The 20,696-nt window shown below is 43.0% G+C and overlaps 1 protein-coding gene across 1 annotated transcript in view; it reads right to left on the minus strand.

Moving 5' to 3' along the window:
- LUZP1 (leucine zipper protein 1) overlaps positions 1-20,696 on the minus strand; it is a 2,096,166-nt gene that overhangs the window by 699,462 nt on the left and 1,376,008 nt on the right. The gene's annotated exons all lie outside the window — the stretch shown is intronic.

Raw genomic sequence — 20,696 nt, forward strand, 5'->3', positions numbered from 1 at the left:
CAGAAGGCACAAGGAAACTATCAGATGAAAAGGTCACAACAGAAAGATAAAAAAAAGATAATCATCAGATGCTATTTATAAGGGTTGCCAAAAACAATTGACTCGCTGGGCCAAAGAATAACAAGGACAGACAGAAGGAATATTTCAAAAAGCTTCCAGATAAGGAAAACTCACAGAAGGTGTACTATAACATGCACAGCCTATATTGAAACAGAAAAGAAAGCATACCCTACAAGTCATATGAAGTGCACAAAGGAAAACAAAGGCAGGAAAACAGGCAGGCATTCTAGTGCCAGAGTACAACAATAAAAGGGAGATTCACAACTGCAGACAGCACAGTTACTGTATTCTTGTTACCCTGCATGAAGGTGCTGGAAAGGCTTCCTGATAGAAGAATACACATAGCACTAGAAAGTAAGATGGGAGATGAGCAGCTGGGATTCACATGAAGACGCAGTACAACTGACCTATGTTTGCAGTAAGACAGACAGTGGAAAAAAGCTTGAGATGAGGATACCCCAGACTTGGTGCTCCAAGTCTTGGAAAAAGGATATGACAAGGTCTCACAAAAGCTGATTTCGGCAAGTCCTGCAATGGTCTGAAGTCCTGGAATCACTGGTTGAATTAATGCAGGCTATGTACTCAGAACCTGCTGGCATAATGGTTAAGGTCTTTACCTCTGGTGCACAAGGTACTAGTTTTGATCCTCACCTCCGGCCAATGCTTGTTTGGAATTTGCATGTTCTCCATGTGTCTCTGTGGGGTTCCACTCACCTTCAAAAACATGAAGAGTATTTCCATCTCAAACTTACCCAAGAATGGAGTTGTTGGCAGCAGCACAGACTCTATTATGGTACCTTACAGGAGAAAGAGTTGTACAAACCACTTATTTTGGGAATCTATTGTGGTGCACAGTATCCCAGAGATAGAACAACACTGATCACAGCCTGTTTGCCATGGCAGGGCTAGCCACTCCATGTAAAATATGGCTCTAGGTGATTTAGTCATGTTGAGTAATGTACAAGGACCCAATGGCGCAAGCAGAAACAGTATTCAAACTCACAGAGGGGTTCCTAGTGGGACTTGGGGTGCATCAAGATGCAGCTCTGACCCCACTGCTGCTTGTAGTGGTGATGGACTTTATCAGCAAACCGGTCAGAAGGAACAAATAAACAAACCGGGTGTATGCAGACAATCTGACATTACAAGCAGACTCTAAACAGGAACTTCATCATATGACATGGGACTAGAATGGCAAAATGACAGCACATGCGATGAAGTTAAGATTAGACAAGACAGAACAGCAGCCATCATTCTTGAGCAAACAAAGAAATAAATGGTAAAGTTGAAAGTTTTAGTCCAATCTGAAAATTTCTAATGTTATAAAGTTATGTTCACATTAATTACAGGTTCATAAACAGTGCCGATTAGTTTTTGTCTGACATTTCTGACATACTCATTTTGTAATTCTCCTTCATGAACACAAACCGTAATGAAGTTGAAAGTCTTGCTCTAACACTGATTATGCATAAAGAACATGAAACATGTTTCAATGGTTGCGAAAAGAAATTAAAATAAATTAATAAATAAAGCCTGAACAAGATCTAAAAATGCCAACTACAACATCTATCACATTACATACAATTTTACTTATTTGTCTTTGTTTATTGGGAAAGTCTGATGGGATAATACCCAATTTCAGCGAAGGCCTGAGCAGAAAATCTTAATTTGTTTACACTGCATACACTAAATTCCAGATAAACACATAGTAGTTATTACACTGTACTGCACTAAATTCCAGATAAACTGAGTAGTTACATTTTTATTTACATTTATACACATACAGTGGTTACAGTTATACATTCTAAGATTTTACAGAGGTAGAAGTTAGAAAAAAGAAAGCCTAAATGTAACTTAGTGGACTGAACAGGTAGCAGTTATGAATAAAAATTGTTTTGTCATTTCTGAGAGAGGTTGAGAGTATTCTGTTGAAGTAGAGTATTTGGCGAGTAGTGTATGGTGAGCAAAAAGTCTTAACCTGGTGATGAGCATGTGCACGGCCAGGATTGGTTAAGATGTTAAGAAGTGGTTTAAAGCAATTACGTTTGTTGCAGAGTTTCATGTGTGGGGATACTATTCCAGAGTTTAGCAATGTATTGGGAGTACAACAAGTCTCTTGCAACATTATTTGACTTATAGGTTCATAGGTAGGTACTAGGCTATCTGCCCGAGGGCATTTATAAGCCTAGCCAGACTATGTCAGCTTTTGCCGCCCCATTGATTAATTAACTGAGCCTCTGTCAAGAAGAGCCAATGAAGTGATCCCAGGGGTGTATTTTTGTTACCCATCCACTCTTCAAGGTTTCTCTTGAAAAGTGTTAGTGAGGGGCTCTGCCTAATGTAGTTAGGAATTTTGTTCTAAAGCATGGGGAGTCTCAGGAATCTATCTCTCCAGCATATTCTATTTATTGTTGCGGCGAGGTTTAGTTCACTAGAGTGAGTGGCTCGCAGTGACTTGGATTTCTTTAGGTGGAGCATGTCCATCAATTCTGAGTTGGACATGGCTTTGTAAGTCAGGCAGAGAGAGATCACCTCTGAGTAAGCGATATGTGACTGAGTACAGCTAGAGTTTTTCCAGTCGGGCTGCATAGGACATATCTGTGAGTAGTAAAAATTTGTTACTAGAACGGAGGTCCCCTGCTGAACAGTACAGCAGTAATATGTTTTGTAGATGAGGGCATTTTTCTGGATGATGAATGAGTTTGTTTGCTGTAGTTGTGTATATTTTAGGTAGTTGTGTAGTTCAAGCCAGTTTAGTTGCTTTAAGCTATGACAATGGTGGACATGTAATAAATAAATAAATACATTTGTAATAAATAAATGTAATATTTTGAATACATGAAGTAATAACTATAATGCAAGTTTCCAAGAGATACTTTGAAAATTTCTCCAAATTGTGAGGACATATTGACAAACTCAAGTCATGAATATAACTGTTATGGTTTTGCAAAACATCTACACAAATTTTACACATGCTCTTTCATGACTCTTCTATTTGAAAATCACAGTAAAATTGTGTCCAGTGGTGACTCACATACAAAAAGACAAACTAATTTTGGATTAGAAAACTATTTTAACTCTAAATCAAAATAAATATATTGCTAGGTTTAAATCAAAATAGTGAAAACTTCCCATCAAAGGAGTACTCAACCTCAACTGGCTGAGTGAACAGTAAGGGGTTTAAAGTTAAAAAAGCTAAATGTTAGGGGATTTTTTTATTTATGTACGTCATGTCAAAAGTCTGTTAGTTTTACTAGGAATCTCAGTATAAGATATAAAAGTACTGAAATTATTTTGCACCCTCTTCAGTGCACAACTTCATTTTTTGACCGCTTTTAATACTTCTACTTCCCTGCACCTCACTGCTATTTTTTTTCCAGTATGAGAATTAAAAAGGCCTTTTACATGGAGAGTGACTGCATCTTACTAACCAAGCTGTTTCTTCCAGACTTCTCCATTTCTGCTATCCAATGGTTTAGGTTGGTCTTATGTGTCAGTTAAGGTTCCATACATTGCCAATATGTACACAATCACCACTCTTACACCAAGAGGTCCTCAAGTCTGACTACTTGGCACCATACTTTCCTCTGTCTATACCAAAAACCTCTCTTAGCACTCTCATTTGTAAAGACAATCCCACACACTGATGACAGAATATATTTAAACGATTTTCCTATAATTTAGTCTTCCCTACAATACCACATTAACCAATACGTTCTTTGGCTTCACAACAATAAACCTATCTTAAACCCCTCTAAAACACAATCATCATGGTATCTGGGGAATTGCAGTGCAACTCAAGCAACTCCAAAAAGTTCTCAAAATACATCCACCTTGCCAAAAGCTCAAAACAAAATCTACAGATTTGTCAGTCTTTCTACATTCGCCTAAAATCATTCAAAACCTCTCACAATCAATCAACATCACATCGTTCAATGCTTCATTACCCTTTTTTTAACTAATCCATCTAGATTTCTGTTGCTCACCAGCTGGCAAATTCACTACCACTTAAGATCTACCTTTGGAATAAGACTCCAGGACGCTTAACCCTAATCACCACTGAGGATCTACCTTTGGAACAAGACTCCAGGTCACTTCACCCTAATCACCAATGAGGATCTACCTCTGGAATAACACTCCAGGATGCTTCACCCTAATCATCACTGAGGATCTATCTCTGGAATAAGACTCCAGGATGCGTCACCCTAATCACCACTGAGGATCTATCTCTGGAATAAGACTCTAGGACACTTCACCCTAATCACCACTGAGGATTTGTGTCTGGAATAAGACTCCAGGACGCTTCACCCTAATCACCACTGAGGATCGACCTCTGGAATAAGACTCAAGGATGCTTCAGCCTACAAAGAGACATATTTTTCCTTACCACTACAGGGTGCTCCTTTTCTAAGCCTGCATCTGCTGAACATAACTCCATTCTACCTAAAAAGTACAGTTGTGTACACTTACCATAAATGCAGATGTTCGAGTGCATTCACTGTTGCAGTCATCACACTTAGGTTATCCTGCTAGGGGTAGCCCTCATTCAGCCCGAATACCAGAGGCTTAGTATTTCTGCGCCGGTTCCTGTCACTCCAGTAATGAAGTCAGGTCGTCAGTGGTATACAAACAGGCAGCCGACGCCATTACATCAGTTTTTCTTGCCCCAAATGTCAGGAGCCCCCAAATAGGGAGCTAATTTATGGTAGAATAACACCACCAGTAGAAAGTAAATAGCAATAGCCCTGTAAAGAGAGAGACAAGGGGGCTGGAGGGTGGGAAACCAGGACTGCAGCACTGAATACACTCGAACATCTATATTTAGGGTAAGTGTACACAACTGTACTATGTTCTTCGTGTTTCAATGTTACAGTCATCACACTTGGGTTGATTCCCAAAGCTGAAGAATGGGTGGAGGCAGTCAAGAAGAGTTAGGGCTGGCTAGTATGTCCTGCAGGACTGCGGTTGCAAAGCCTGCCTTGGATTTGGAAAAGATAGGCAGGTGGTAATGCTTGGTGAAGGTATGAAGGTATGAACAGAACTCCATGTTGCAGCTTCCAGGATGTCCCTGGTAGGGACCCCTCTGAGAAAGGCTGCAGAAGTTAAAGTTGCCCTAGTGGAATGTGTTCTGACCCCCTGTGGGGTGGTTTCTCATGGTGTTTTTAACAAAAATGGATACAGTGTGCTATCCATTTGGAGATGGTTTGTTTTGAAATGGCCATGCCCCTCTGCCCCAGGTGCAAAACTGACTAGCAACTGGTCAGATTTCCTAAGGGGCTTAGTCCTATCCAGGTAGAATCTGAGCTGTATGTGCACATCCGAAGAGTGCAAGATCCTTTCCCCCTTATTTTGAGGTTTAGGGAAAAAGGTGGGCAAATGAACAGATTGGTTTGGAGCCACACTGGACACCACTTTAGGCATGAAAGTTGGGTTAGTCCTGAGGGAGACCCTGTCAGCATGAAAAATGATGACGGGTTCCACAGCCATAAGTGCTTGCAGCTCAGACACTCTTCTAGCTGAAGTGATGGCCAGAAATTAGAAGTTATGTCCTTACCATAACATTCCATGTGGAGTGTTCATCTCGCCTTTGTTCTTACACCTGGGTTTGGAGCCGATCCTCGGCTGCGTGTCGGCCGCTTGGCAAGCTCTGCATCGAGAAGAAGCTCGAGACCAACCTAACTCCCACAATCCCCCTCTGCCTTTACCTCAGATCTAGTTTGCAAGCAAACCAGAAGTCAACAGAGAGAGTAACACATTCATGCCAAAAACAACATAACTGAGAGAAACACCTATACATATATATATATATATATATATATATATATATACACAACAACTGCGTAATGCAGAAGCAGGAGAAACCAAACCAGACACCAAACTGGACGTTCTTCCTGAGGGTGGGAGGGTGGGAATGTAATAACAAAGGCGAGATGAACACTCCACATGGAACGTTATGGTAAGGACATAACTTCTAAATGTGAGAGTGTTCAATCTCACCGTTTGTTCTTACACCTGGGTAGCGTCCCTAGCTCCATGTTCCTGAGGAACTCACGGGAGAACGTTCTTGAGCACAGTGGAACCAAAGGTTGCCCTGTCCCTAGAAACCCTGCCAACCTTGTAATGAGAAATGAATGTATGTGGTTTAGACCAAGTGGCAGCTGCACAAATAGTGTCTAATGGTAAGCGAGCTGCATGAGCCAGGGATGTAGATACTGATCTTGTAGAGTGCCCCTTGGGTTTGACAGGTAAAGTTTGTTCCAAAGTAGCATAAACAAATATAATGCAATCAGTTAGCCATTTGGAAAGGGTTCGTTTAGTAACTGCTATACCTTTCCTGCTGTCTGCAAAGGCTACAAAAAGTTGATCTGTTTTCCTGTGATCCTTTGTTCTATCCAGGTAAAATCTAAGTTGTCTATGAACATCCAACTTATGTAACATATACTCCAACTTATTGGAGTGGTTTTGAAAAAGGTAGGGAGCTCAATGGATTGATTGATGTATTAACGGAGCAAACTTTGGGGAGAAAGGAAAGAGATACTCTGTCAGAGTGAAAGATCAAATAAGGGTGTTTAACAGAAAGAGCCTGAAGCTCTGACACCTGTGATGTAATGGCCACCAAAAAGAGGGTCTTCCACGACAAATACTTTAATGGACAAGAAGAGGCTGGTTCAAACAGAGGTAACATCAATTTAGATAATAAAAGGTTCAGATTCCAAGGTGATGTAGGAGTTCTAACTGGTGGTCTAATATGGAAAGATCCTTTCAGAAAGGCCTTACAAAGTCTGTGAGCCATAATAGGAGCCCCACGTTCTTCCACATGAAAGTTGGAAATGGCAGCCAATTGCACTCTCAAAGTGGCAGGAGAAGCTCCTTGGTGGAACAATTCGGTTAAAAACTCCAAGATCTTATTTAAGGGAGCTATAACAGGGTCCAATTGCTGTGTATTTGCCCAGTAAACAAGCTTCCATTTACTAGTATAAGTCTTTGTAGTGGAAGCTTTATGAGAAGCCACTAGTATATTCTGAACTGCAGGTGAAAGAAGATCAGACCTGGCTAAGGGAGCGGAGCAGCCAAGCTGCTAGTTGGAGTGACAGTAGCGAGGGTGGGAGCCCAGTGGGTCAGTAGATCCGCCCGGGTCCAGGATCCAGGGTTCCCGAATGCGGTGTGCCAGAAGAAAGGGAAACCAGATTTGAGGCCAGAATGGGGCAATGAGGATAATCGTCCTTTGCAGGTTGTTGACTTTCTGCAGAAGCGTTGCAATCAGGGGAAAGGTGGGGACTTCCTGGAGGGTAATAGGGCAAAATAGCTTCTGCATTTGGCGTTCATTGGAAAGATCGCAGGAAGGCTGGCCCCATTTGCAAAAATCTCCTGACTGTTTGAGGGACCACTCGTGAGGCAACAGGATTGCTCTGCTCAACCTGTCGGCTATGGCTGGATGACCCGGGATGTGCGTTGCAATCAGAAAGCGACCCGTGGACTCCGCCCATTGCCAGATTCTCATGGCCTCTCTGCATAGCTGATAAGACTTGGTTCCCCCTTGTTTGTTTATGTACCAGACTACGGACATGTTGTCCGTCTGAACTGCAATAGTCCCTAGAGGAAGAAGCAAAGTGTTGGAAACACTGCCCTCAACTCTAGAACATTGATGTGCAGATTGTACTCTAAATTGGTCCATTCGCCTTGGACTGTCTGTCCCTGAAAGATGCCCCCCCACCCTATCAGGTAAGCGTCCGTGGTGGTCTTCCGCTGGAAAGGTTGCAAGTCCGAAGCCACCAGGCTAGGTGTGATTTGCATGCGTTTGTGATCAGAACTTCGTGTGTCAGAGGTAGCTGTTGGAACGACCATTGTGCAAACAGTAGCCATTGTAGAACTCTCATGTGCAGTCTTCCCAATGGTATCGCAATGAGAGAAGCTGCCATGAGACCCAAAACCTTCAGAACCAGTTTTGCTGGGGATTTTCTGGATGACAGAAGAAGAGATATGTGGCTTTGTAGTGAGGCTATCCTTTCTGGAGGAAGTCTTAGAATTAAGCGATGCGTATCCAATTCTGCTCCTATGAATGAGATATGCTGTGATGGCTGTAGTAAAGATTTTTGAAATTTACGGAAATTCGAGATGAACACAAAGCTGAAGTGTGTAATCCCTGGCTTGAATCAGTTGGCTGGGTGGTGGCAGAAAGAAGCCAGTCGTCCAGGAAACACCTGGAATCCCAGGCGTCTCAAGTGAGACGCTACCACTGCCATGCATTTGGTGAAAACCCTGGGGGCTGAGGTCAGACCAAAGGGCAGGGCTCGAAACTGAAAGTGGCTGGCTCCCAGCCGGGCATAAGTGATCCCTGGGCCCTGGCCATTTTGATGTGGTAGTATCGTCCTTCAGCTCTATTGAGCACATCCAGTCGCCCTTCTGTAAATATGGAAGGATCGATTGAAGCGTGACCATCCGAACTTTTCTTTCTTGACGAAGGTATTGAGATTGCTTAGGTCCAGAATCGGCCTCCAGTCCCCTGTCTTTTGGAACTAAAGAACCTTGAGTAAGTTCGAATCCTCTTTGGTCCGCTGGGACTGGTTGGATTACTCTTTTCTAGCAGCTTTGAAATTTCTATAGCTGCAGGGTCCACATCTGGGAGTCTTTGGGGCAATAGGAAGGGTATTCTGTAGCCTCTGGTACCCAATTGTCTGATATAAGATTTTGCCAGGCCTGAGGGTATAAAGCTAAGCGACCCCGACTGCCTCCAGAGCAGGACAGTCGGGCCTCCTCTCAGGAGTGCTGGAAAGGTTTCCCAGGGGTTGTGTCCCTGTCACCTTGGTTTGGACCCCTCTGCCACCAGGGCAGCGTCTTCCACCTCTGCCCCTCCTCTGCCTCTAGAGGGGCATCACCCTGTGTGCCTGGGAAAGAGCCTTGGGGTTTGAAACCACATTTTTCCACCACGTTGCCCTTTGGGGTGGAAAAGACAGAGTCTTTCCCTCTTGCTCACACCGGGTAAGGGTCTCCTTTATTTTGGGGCCAAAGAGAGTGGCACCATCAAATGGGGCGTTAGTAAAGGAAGACTTGAAGGCTTCCGAAATGAACATAAGCGCATCCAGGATTGTCTGCAATCGCTGAAGCTGCTGCCCTACTCGATCCTTATGAGAACAACCTCATGGACGAGTTTGCAATAGATGTAAGGGTATTGAGATGTGCTGTAACCTTTTCTGAAACAGCAGCATCTGTAGTACCCTGGAGGTATCTCCCAACTCTTTGATTAGATCCTCTGTAGCCGTGTGAAGTGGGTCAAATAGTTCAGGGATCGCATAGAAAAAGCCGCTGAACTAAAACTTCCCATACCTGTCCATAGTCCTAGAATCTCTGTCAGGCGGATGGACAGATGAGGAAGATTCAGACATCTCACTGGAACTCCCTTTGTCAGCTAAGCCTTATCCTGAGGGGCAGTAATATATTTGTTAGGCTTTCTAGGGACTGGCTCCCACGTGTCAGGGCGTCCACGCCCCTCGAGCAATCAGCTCCATCAACTCATGACCCAGGAGGAGGAAGGAATGCCTTCAGCAAGACTGACTCATCCTCAGAAGGGGCTTTAGGATCTCCAGGATGTCAGAAAAGAGACATCCTCTGAGGGTGACTTACCCTTCTGACTCATCCAAGTCAGTGTCCGATGTCAATGATTCTTGTGGAGAATCTAAGTGTCTCCTCTTACACAATCTTTTCCTCGGAACTTCCTCGGGGCATCCGAAGAAGCCTCCGAGGAAGAGGGCACCCTCCAGGGTGGCTGAGACACAGGTGCTGGCGGCTTAGATGTAGCCGTGGGTGCAGAGGAGGATAACGGTCCTTTATGGGAAGGAGAAGCTGTTTCTGCTGATGTGGTTGTCTGGGTAGACAACACCTTCCTCATGAGGTCCCCGGGTCCCGAGTCGAGGTATCTCCCGGAAATCGGAAGAATCCCGAGACAGGCAAGTCGATCGAACCGAGGCCCCAGAGGAGCTGGGGCCGAAACATCGGTCCGACTCTCAGTCCCGGATCAGGATGGATCTTGACTCCGAGATTCCGGTGCGGATCCGGCCAGTCGAGGTGAACGGAGCCGACCGAGAAAGGCGTTTCTGGCACCGAGGGCTCCACAATCACCAGATCAGCCTCCTGGCTCGAAGACTGGATAGGTTTGGAGGAGGAACAGGTGGAGATAAGGGAAGGCCGACACCAACTGGGAGGAGACAGAGATGAGCTTGGATAAGGCCGTATTCTCCATTAATTTCTGCACCACGGTCTACATCGGTGTCGGAGAGGGGCCTGGAAGAGCGTCGAAGGAATCAACGGAGCCAACCTCAACAATGCGGGGAGGAGCTCCGTCACGGTTCAAGACTCGAGGCTCGAACTGACAACAGTTCAACACGTCTGTGGAACCGGTGATCGAACTTTAACTGAAGAGCTCGGAGCCGATGACCTGGGCGATTCCTTCGAGGATTTGGATGTCTGGTCTGGCGCATCCAGAGCCTCTTGAAAGTAGGTTTAAGAAGACCCTATCCATAAGTTTTATCTGTCATGACCCTTCCACTGAAAGAATGACATATTGAGCAGTCTTCTTGCAGATGGAGAGGGCCAAGACAGTAGGAACTATGATTATCAGTCACTGACATCTTCTGCCCACATTGGCAGTGTTTAAAGCCAGACTTAGCTTTCTCAGACATGTCACAATTTTAGTTACAGCTAACAGAGAAAAAGTCAATATTATGTCAAGTCCAGTAATTTTGTCTAATCCAGAAACTTATTGTCAAATCCTGTAAAAGGTCAATCCAGTAGTCAATCCAAGAAAAAGGGTTGGGTAGGCCCCGAGGGAAAACTCTAATAAAGTATAAAAAGGACTTTATATGGAACCGAGAATTCAAACACTACTAACACACACAGTAACTTAAAGACAATTTTTTTAGAAAAAAATTTTGAAGAAATATAAGAAAATTATAAATCTTAGCTTAAGGTTGCTCGAGCTCATCAAACTGATGCGAACGCTGCAGCGGCAAACTAGATCTGAGGTAAAGGCAGAGGGATTGTGGGAGTTAGGTTGGTCTCGAGCGATGCAGAGCTTACACGCCCGAGGATCGGCTCAACCCAGGTGTAAGCTGCGGCGACACCGAGGCGAGGGGATCGACCCAGAATAATGTAAGAACAAATGGCGAGATTGAACACTCTCACATCAAGGCTGTTTTCCAAGAGAGGAATTTTAACTATGCTGAAGCTGCAGGCTCAAAGGGGGTTAGTGTGAGCTTTTCCAACAGAAAGTTAAGGTCCCAAGCAGGGGTAGGGGCTCTTCTTGGTGGCTTTAAGTTGTTAGCCCCTCTCAGGAACTGCTTGATGAGGGGGTGTGAGAAGAGAGGTGGCTCAGTGCTGTAATGTGCATAGATGGCAGAGGCATGGATTTTAATGGAAGAGAAGGACAGGCCCCTGTGGAGTAGGTCTGCTAGGTAATCCAGGATGAGAGGTAAGGTGGGCTGTGCTGGGTCAGCTCCTTTGGTCTGGATCCAGGCACAACACCTTTTCCTCTTGTCAGCATAGGATTTTCTAGTACTGGGTCATCTGGCTTCATGTATAACATCCAGGACCTGCTTGCTTAGGCTGGACACTGGAGGAGAATTCAATAAATAAGCCAGGCTGCCAGGTTCAGGGTCTGCAATTGTGGATACAAGAACTCTCTCTCCTGCTGAGTCAGGAGAGTTGGAATCTGTGGGAGGTGCCATAGAGGCAACGGTGACAGACTGCGCAGTAGTGGGTACCAGTGTTGGCGTGGCCAGTCTGGAGCAATCGGGACTGCCCTTGGTCTTTCCTCCTTTATTTTGAGTAATACTCTTGCAAGAAAAGGTAGAGGGGGACATGCATAGATTGAGAGGTTTGCCCACTGGAAGGATAGGACATCCACTTTCCAAGCCTTGCTGTGAGGTTCCCTGGTGCTGAGCTGATGGCTGTAGGGGAAGGCAAATAGGTCCACCTTCGAGGTATCGCATTTCTTGGTCACAAGGGTGAAGGTGTTGTGGTTTAATTGCCACTCGTGTGGGTCTAGGAGATTTCTGCTTAAGTTGTCTTCCAGAGAGTTTTGGTTGTCTGGCAGGAATTGAGCTTGCAGGTGAATATCCATAGCTGAGGCCATGTTTCAAAGGGTCATGGCTAGCCTGCAAAGTGACACCACAAAAGGATAAAATGGTGCTAAAATTAACTTATAACCAAGTAGAAAGCACCACAGTCGAGGCTGATAATAGGCACAGTTTTTTATTCCAAACACCGAACACAAAGTGAAAAGACCCACACAGAGTAGGTAAGAGTGGGTTCCCCCCTGCTTGTTGATGTACCATTGTCAGTTTTGATTAGTACAGGCCCCAGAGACAGTACGGGTCTGAAAGCTGTCAGAGGGTGCTGAACAGCTAGCATCTCTTTTTGATTGATGTGTAGATGAATTTGATTTGGCCTCCAGTGGCCCTGAATGCACCTGTCATCAGGGTGTGCACCCCAGGCATAGTTGGATACATCTGTGGTTAGGGTCTGGGCAGCGTGGGGTTGGGAAAAGTGAAGTTCCTTGTTGTGATTGCATGCTGCTGCCCACCAAAGAAAATCTTTCCTTAGACAAGGTATCATAGGTATAATAGTTTCCGGGTCCTGAGAATGTTGACACCAAAGGCTTTTTAAGTAGCACTGAAGTTTCCTCATATGCTGTCTGGCATATGCAATTAGTAGAATGCAGGAGGCCATGAACCCTAGAGCTTGCAGGATTTTCCTTATGGATAACTGGGTTCAGGTTGCCAGTTGAGAGAAGTAGCCTGTCATATAAGCTTGTTTTTCTGGAGTAAGGAATGCCATCTGGGATGCTTTGTCCAGGCTTGCTTCCAGGAATACATTTTTTGACTGGGGACTAGTTTGGATTTCTTCTCGTTGACAGTGTACCCCAGTGAGGTTAGTTGGTCCTTTACAAATGTCAGGTGCTGTAACAGCTTTTCCTGTCTGTCTGCCTAAATCAGGCAGTCGTCCAAGTAGGGGAAAATTTGAATATTTCTTTGTCTGCAAAAAGCAATGGCTGGAGCCAGGCATTTTCTGAAAACTCTGGGAGCAGTGGGATAAGCCAGAGGGAAGAGCATTTTGTGAAAACTCTGTGAGCAGTGGATAAGCCAAAGGGAAGTGCAGAGAACTGATCATGCATAGATCCTGCCCTGAAACGTAGACATTTCCTGCAAGTGTCTCTGATTGGAATATGCAGATAAGCCTCCTTTAGGTCTAGGGTGGCTAACCAGGCATCTTTGGACAGCATAGGGAGAAGCTGCTGTAGGGTGAGCATTTTGAATGTTGGTACCACCAGGAAGGTGTTTAGAATGGATAGATCTAAGATTGGGCGCTAGGTGCCCTCTTTCCTGGGTACCAGGAAAAGTCTGGAATAGAAACCTTGGCCTATCTGTTCTGCAGGAACAGGCTGAATTGCCCTCATGGAGAGCAGGGAATGAACTTGGTTTTGTGCCTCTGCCCACTGGTGTGGAGGAAGATCTGGGAACCCTTTTGGGGTTGGGACTATGTGGAAACAAAATTTGTACCCCTTGGACACTATGTTGAAGACCCATCGATCGTTGGTGATGGAGGCCCAGTTTTTTGCATGGGAGGCAAGTTTTCCTCCTAGGGGCACAAGCAGATGGGCAGAGGTGAGAGGAGGAGATGAGAAGTGATCGTGAATTCTTTCCATAAGGGGGTGGCTTAGCACTCCCTGTTTTAGAAGTGGAGATACTCCATTGCTTAGATCTCTGCATACCCTGAGACTGCTGTCTGGAGGAGTCTGCTTCCCCTAGGTCTAGTCTGAGGTGGCCTTGAGGGGGCTGGAAAGGACCAATGTTTTGAGGGGCAATGCCTACTGAATCTTGAAGGCTGGACTTGCAAAAAGTCTTCTGCATAGACTTAGCTTTTTCTTCCATCTTTTTTTTAAAACCTCTTCTGCTTCGGTGCCAAATAGATTGTCTTTGTTCAGTGGTGCGTCCAATAATTTTGATTTGACATGGTCTGGCAAGGTCTGTTCCTTAAGCCAAGCATGCCTTCTAAGTACAGAACCTGTGACCACTACCCTGCAGGATGCTTCTAGGGCATCAAACCCACATTACAGGGTATGCTTACTGACTGGCTTGCAGAATGCATAAGCTCCTGTAATTCTTTATTTTCTGCACAGTCAGGGAAGGTAGATAACTTTTGTTTAATAAGTTCCATAGTAAGTTGCTGGTATTTCAGCATGTGGAACTGACAGTTTAATGCTCTAATGGCAAGAGTTGCAGAGGTGTATACTTTTTTACCCCATCTGTCTAAATCTCGGAAATCCCTGTCTGAAGGGGTGAGATTCTTAGCTGTGGTTGCTTTTAATCCTTTAGGTCCTTGGGGGATAACCTGTGGGTCAGCAGTAGGATTTTTTAAAAGAAATTTGTGAGAGTCAGGGACTCTGTAGTACTTGTCAGGTTTCCTGGGAGCAGGAGGTAGAGTATCAGGAGTTAGACTGGATTCCATAAAGACATCATCCACAACATCCAGAACAGGAGGAATTGCTAAGGGTCTGTGCTGTGGTAAATCTAAAAATTCCCCGAGTCTCTTTTTGGATCGAGGATAATCCTGGCATTCCATATGGAAATGCTCTCTCAAGATATGTAGGGTTTCACCAAAAGAAAAATCCTCTGGAGGAGAGGCAGAAGGAATGGATTCCTTTGCATCTGAATCCTCATAAGCAGATAAGGGCATGTCTTCATAATTAGAAACCTCAGAGTCGTCGGACTCTTGGTCAGATAACGCTGCTGGGGACAAGTCTCTTTTCCTTTTAGCAGGGCCAGGCTGGCTTCTCCTAATCAGCATGATAAGGACTTCCGTCATTTTAAGCATCTGAGATTCAGGCAAGGAAGCGGGCGCTTGGGTTTGGGTTGTCGTTATTTTAGGCGTAGTTCGTACTCTGGACCTTAGAAACTCGGTAGTTTTAGAAAGAACTGAAGACGCGAAAAAAGTCGTCGGTTTGTGTCGAATATCAGTAGTGCGAAGAACTTCCTTATAAGCCGATGCCTGCACAGTGGCTCCAGACCTATCTAAGGTAGAGACATCCACAGGTTCCGTAGTCAAAGAAGACTCTTGCAGCATATTGGACTCATAACGGGATTGGAGTGTAGGGAACTCATGTGGCAGTTGAGGCTGGAGACTTACCATTTTCCTGGCCTCAACAGCAAGTTATATATCAGTTGCTATTTAAAACTGAGAAGTCTAGCAAGGTGAGGTTTTGGTACTGAGGAGTGGATGCCATCCCTCAATGCAGTCTTAATTTTCAGTATTTTCTGTACCTGTTGATTCATTTTTAGTGCTGGGGGTTTGTTAGTAATTATGGTATCATGTTATCAGGTTTTTAGCCTATGTGTTTCTGCTCAACTCAGTAATATGTTTGGGTCTTCAGAGTAGAGCTGGGTAATGTTCCCTTAACGGTTAACTTTCTTAGCTCATATTATATTTTATTTTATAAATTTATGTAATTTTTAATGTTTAAAACTGTTGCTGATGATCAGAGATCCTTCCCGACAACCAACTGTGACTGTGGTATAAATATTCCTAAAAACAAATGTAAAGAATAATTGCTCTGAAAAAAGTAAAATTTTATTGTATTAGTAAATCTACAAATAAAAAAAAAATCGTTTTATACTACAAGCAGAGTCATATTTGGTCATGGTCCTTCCTTTTTTGATATTAATTTTTAATGTTACATAAGTGACAATCTATATTTATCATTGAACGGGTTTCACCTTTGCGGTTAGAACCAAACTGTAGCATTTTTAATGCATATATGCATATATTTATATTTTATTCTATATATTTTTTATTATTAGTTTAAATTATTAGATTTATAATATCTTCGTTTGCATTAATATGTTATTTGTATGTTAGATATTCTTGATGTCAGTCAGAATATATATTTTGGTAGTTCAGGGAACAGTTGCAATGTTATTCCTATTATTGTTTGCGTTGGTGTCTTTATTTTGAATGGAGGGGAGGGGGGGCGTGTTCTTTTAGGTCATGGCATATTAATGGATAAGTGCAATGGCGCAAATTTTGTTATTTCTGATGAAGTTGAAAAGCTTTGTTTGTTCGGCTTAAATAAAACTTCTTTTTTTTTTGCTCATTTTGGCAATTAGCGTTCAGCGTTTTTTGCCTCTTTGGATTTTGATTACTGAGTCCATGGATATAGCGGATATTGCTGGTGTGGTTATGAGTCAGCGGTCGTTTTTTCAAGTTGGACTCATAATGGGTCTCAGCAGCGGCCTACGAATCCATAGAAGCGAGCATCATGGGCTGCGAAAGCACCTCACTGGATATCCTGCCTGGCGACTAGCTTAACGGAAGCGTCGTCGGCAGTTTTGGACCTGTGTGGTCTGTCTCTGTCTTTATCCTTACATTTTTTCGGAAGATCGGTAGTCGGATGGCTTACTGAAGCCATTTCGGAATAATGGAAATCGAGAGCGAACGTATTTAGCTACGATAAGGGCCCGACAACATATAGTTCTGACATTGAACAAAGCACAAAACTGACAGTGAGGGACATCGTGGTCTAGGCCTAAACAGGTGACGCAGTAAGAATGGAAATCTTGGTGTGGTACTTGCTTTCCACAGGTGAGAAAATTGTTAACTTTTTCTGACATCGGTTAGAGCAAGAAAAAAGGATCTCCAATGGGGTACTTAGCTTTAGAAGACTTCAATTTCGGAAACAAAAACTCAGGTAGTGGCCGACCGGCATTTGTGTGAACTGCTTCTGCTTCGGGCTCCTCGGCAAGAAAGACTGATGTAATGGCATCGGCTGCCTGTTTTTATACCACTGATGACCTGACGTCAGTACTGGAGTGACAGCAACTGACGCAGAAATACTAAGTCTCTGGTATTCGGGCCGACTGAGGGCTACTCCAGGCAGGATAACCTAAGTGTGATGACTGCAACAGTGAAACACAAAGAACATCTGGCTAACTCATTCTGAAGATGCATTCACTTTCTGCCTACTTCTCTGCATCAATACACCAGAGATATTTGTGACACACCTTTACATGAGCTTCAAATGACTCAGGTCTGCTTATCAAATAGTAAATTTTATACTCCTGAAAGTAGTATTTGCATGCCATTGTACGTTTTCAAACCTACACTGTTCATTTTTACTTTTTTAAATATTTAACATGTTGAAAACACCTTTTGTACAATACGTTTACTGTGACACTGCAATGCATATTTCTTTCACAGTAACATTGATCTACAGAGTTACATACCTAACATTTCATACAGGCCTCCCTGTTGCACTAAATTGACTGTGCACAGTTCATGTTTATGCACACTATCTTAAATCTTTGTGCCCTGTGGCCCAACTCACTGCTGGAAAGGGTTATTTGACCATTCCCCCTACTAGCCTAATAATGGTCAGATACAACAAACTCACTGTGTGACCTGGTTTCAGAAAATAATCCAGTAAAATGTTTGTTTTCTGATGGAAAATGTCATTTCACAGAAATTACTGTGGAATTTAGATTTGGAACAGGAATGTTAAACGTCAGCATCAGTTTATGACCTTGGGCCTCACAGATGACATGCTGAAAATCTAAGCTCAAAATACTAAACAATGAAAAATGAATAACATTTTAATTAAAAGTAGACTCATAACTCTGCTAATTATGTATAATTGTGAACCACATTTTCAGAATACTTATCATAAGGTACTGTGCTGTATACTACAATGGAGTCACTATGCAATTTTATCCAGAAAAGATATTTTACATAAGTTACAGATTCACCCTTCAGGATGAAACTGTCCAATGACACTGTTTCAGGTCATGGGATCTGTTTCAGATAAGGGACACTGAAAATAACGTGACCTAGATACGGAAAGTTGAAATATGGACTCAAAATGGTAAAACACAGCAAAGGTTTGACCTGCTTGATGAAATGCTGACAAATCTCTGAATGATCAAACATTATTAAAACCTGTTACAATTACTTAGCTCATGTCTGGCTGTCGACATATGAAGACATAATTGTTTCAATTAAGTAGGGCCTGGAGCCATGAATGTCAGGTATGGGAGACTGGTATACCTCTCAACCACTCAGCATCAGAAATCTGGACAAAAAACAGAAATAACGGGGGGGGGGGGCGCAATATTGCTCTTTTAAACTTAGTAAGTATAATGAAAGGTTTTGTGTAACCATGTATTTTCTGACGGATATAAAGTTTGAAACTGAAATGTCTGTCAGTATCTAGTGACTTCAATCCCCACTGATTTGCCAGAAAACCACAAATTTTATGAGGCAAAAATCTGGACATTCTGTGAAAATCTGGATAGTAGAGAGGTACAGAGAATGGTAACAGAGATAATACTAACAGCAAGGGACAGCCTTCTTTATTTAAGTAAACAATTACAAGTCACTAATTACATTTTCTTAACTTCAAAAAGGTACACCAATGAACCAAACAGCCTCCAGCCTGCTGCACATAATGGGATAGTACTGGGAACATTCTTACGTTATGAAAAATGCTTCTGAGTTTAGGTGAGGAATGTTAAGGTGCACTTGTTTAATTCTTGTCATTTATGTATTTGTAATATAACATATTGTCAATTGTTTGTAAAATAAAAATATGTTCTCATATTTATGCAATTTGCAACCTTTCTCCCTTGGTCTACAATGAAAAGGGCTTATACATAGTCAGATTTTTCCAGTCGACAAATGTCATTCAAACAATAAATAAATAGATAACTCTGTTGTGGTTGTTGTGACATTCGCAACCCAACCCTTTTCCTGCCTTTGTAATAAACTCCTCTCTCTCTCAATCACTCTCATCAAAGTAGCACAAAAAATAACCTTTCCAAAACTAGACCTGATGATTGGATGGAAGACTGTAAATTCACACCTGGTGCAGGCAAACAATCTTACCAGAGTAACTAATACATTCCCAATGACAAGGAGTGTTGCAGCTAAGTTACTTGATGGGATGTATACTTATTATGAACCTATAAACCAATGAGTATGACAAAAGTCAAATGTGATACAATTTAACACTCTGGACATGAACACTGACTGGTTGGAAAGGTCACACTAACCATATGAAATAATGTATAAGGCTCCTTACAAATTAAGGCTTTTAGCTCACAAATGTTCCTAGCAGAGGTGTGGCCACTAGAAAGTGGGTCTTCCAAGAAAGGAATTTCAAAGCTTCTAAGCGAACAGACTCAAAAACAGGAAGATAGTACGTTTTTATAATTAAAAAGTTACATTCCAAGGAGGAGGGCTAGTAGGAATGGAAAGCCCCCTATCAAACGTCTCTTCCATGCACGTGAGAATGAGGGGAATAATGGAAGCTGCTAATTCTACTTGGCCAGAAATGCAGAAGACCTCTTCCATTTAGCCAGACAAGAAATCCTGGTAACCCAGTTTCCTAGTCTCTTGCAATATGAAGGTATCTCCAGAGAAAATGATCTATCAAGGGAGGTAGTTCTCAATAACTTAGGAAGTCTGTGAATGTTGAAGTCTGAGCCCATCAGGGACATCCTTTGTTGAGATAGAAGGGGTACAGTGAGATGGAAGGGATAGGTGCCTTTTGCATTAACTGCTAGATTAAAAAAACATATATCTTGGTCAGAGGGGTGCCGCTGCCTTGTCTTTTCCTTTCTAGTTTTTAAGAGCATTTTGAAGAGAAATGGGAAAGGATGGAAGGAAAAAGAAAGACCGTGATTCTAGGAGATGCAAAATGCATTCACTCTCCAGGTTTTCCTGCAGAAGGACTTGGACAAGAATATCTATCCTGTAAGGTGACATGTCTATACTGAGGTTGCCCACGTGTGCACTACAGTCTGGAAGAGCTTCCTGTTCAACAGCCATCGTTCAGACTGCTCAAGTACCTGTTCAGATAGTCTTACTGTGTATTCAACTCACTTGGTACACAGCAGGCTTGGAAGTTCCAAGTCTTGCTCCAGGCCAGCTTCCGTACTAACATGACTAACCTGTAGAATGGGTAAGAATGTAAATCGTATTCCTTGATGAGAGTCATAATGCATGGTACTGTCTGTCACTATTCTAACAGTGCCCTAGTGAAACACTGGTTTGAAAATCTGCAGTGGATAAGTCATGGCCAGTACCTCTCTTATTTTTTTTTTTTTTTTTGCTTCTACTTGAATTTGACAGGCGACCTTCTGTAAACCTTCAGGTTTCCTTTTCATATGTGTGTGCATCCCAGGGACAATCCACATCTTTAGTTAGACTACACGGTCCCCTGGACCACAAAAACGGAGTCATGGACATTTTTTTTTTTTTACTTGCTGTGCTCTAAAGGGACATACCCTTCCTCACAACATGGATAAGTAGAATACACTTTGCCAAACGCAGTTAAATTGCTCCAAGAAATTTCTGAAGTATCAATGAGTATCCCTTATGTGGTACTTTACCAGACAGATGATCAAGACCGAGGATGACATGTCTCCCGGAGTTCTTAATACTCCACTATCAGTTGTCTCTTATGGGCAATCAGAGTAAAGAACTGATACAAAAAAAAGGCTGCATCATGTGGAAAGTATTTTCAATCTGTTTTGGTATCTAACGGTGCACCCAGGAAAGTCCTGGTGGAAGCTGGAGTCAAGTTCAGTTTC

The sequence above is a fragment of the Protopterus annectens genome, chromosome 1.part2 (assembly GCF_019279795.1).
Source record: "Protopterus annectens isolate FY-2018-M chromosome 1.part2, PAN1.0, whole genome shotgun sequence".
Classification (NCBI taxonomy): Eukaryota; Metazoa; Chordata; order Ceratodontiformes; family Protopteridae; genus Protopterus; species Protopterus annectens.